The sequence below is a fragment of the Crocodylus porosus genome, unplaced genomic scaffold (genome assembly GCF_001723895.1).
Source record: "Crocodylus porosus isolate Cpor-Errol unplaced genomic scaffold, CroPor_comp1, whole genome shotgun sequence".
NCBI classification, from domain to species: Eukaryota; Metazoa; Chordata; order Crocodylia; family Crocodylidae; genus Crocodylus; species Crocodylus porosus.
In genome coordinates this window covers 23,638,733-23,639,994 of record NW_017728950.1, presented here as the reverse complement: position 1 = coordinate 23,639,994, position 1,262 = coordinate 23,638,733, and positions in this window count along the sequence as shown.

The window sequence follows — 1,262 nt, the reverse complement described above, 5'->3', positions numbered from 1 at the left end:
GAGGTCCCTTCCAACCCAAATGAAATCTATGAAAGTCCATTCCGATGCATGAACATCAGAGCAGGCATCGGGTATGTGTATAGGTGCCCTTAGATGCTGGATTCTGTTTTTGCTCAGAAGTCTACCTGAATTGGGGATGCTATGGGGATGAGAACATTACGATGAAACAAAAATGTAATCTTATTTGACATACAAAAAACTAGAACTCCTGGTTCCAAAATGATACCTTTTATTAGACCAACTGGAAAATGGCAAGAAAACTGTCCTTTTCTGCAAGCTTTCGGGATCAAAGTCCCTTCATCAGGCTCTGGGAAAAGTGTAGATGGTAGAAGATGGTAAAAAGTCCCCATAGGTAGGAAATAAACTTCATTTTTGCACAGAGGGAGCTGAAGATGGAAGTCTGTCCCTCTGGGTAAGACACTCATGGACCCAGAGGGACAGACTTCCATCTTCAGCTGAGTTGAAAATATTTTCATTTCATAAAATAACTTCCACTAAAGAATTAACAATGTCACAAGTGATTCTGCTGGTGTTAAGTACTTTTTAGATAGAAGAAAGATAACTATTTTTAAAGCCAAAAGCAAATATTTTAACTTCCTGAATACTTGAAAAGAAAAATAATAGAAATAGCTGACCCTCTGCCCATTTACATGACGTGAATTGGGACATGTTTTTTAAAGGGATCTTAGTACGGCTACCATTTCTTGTGCACATAAACATACACTTTAGTACTCCTACATGGATGAGGATGGTAATATTCACATATCTTTTAGATACAGCATGCTGCTGATTCTGTCATGGTTGCACTGGTGCTTAAGAAGCACATGCACTGATTTTACTTTTACAAGTATAAAGCCTTTTTGAAAATTTACTCTTGAATATCCAGAGCTATGTTGTTGTTAACCTGGATCATTGAACTTTTCTTCATACCTGTCCTATATTTGAGATGGGTGAAAAGAGAAAGTGGAGGAGATTGAAAATAGAATTTTAAAACAAAACAGGACGTTTCATTAAGTGAATTCTCTAGCTTTGGCTACTTTCTGTTGTTCTTTAACTCCTCACTTCAGCTTTTCCCTTCATTTTTGTCATCAACCAATATACAGTGAAAACTTACGGGCTAGCTCAGATATCAGTGTGCTCTTGTTCTTTGAATCCTGCTTAAAGCTGGGGAACACAAAACCTCCTTGTATATGCACTGTTAAGGTGTCACAGCAAGGTAGTATTCTGGAGTGTTGGGGGTGTAGGCCTGTGCAGTGCTGCTG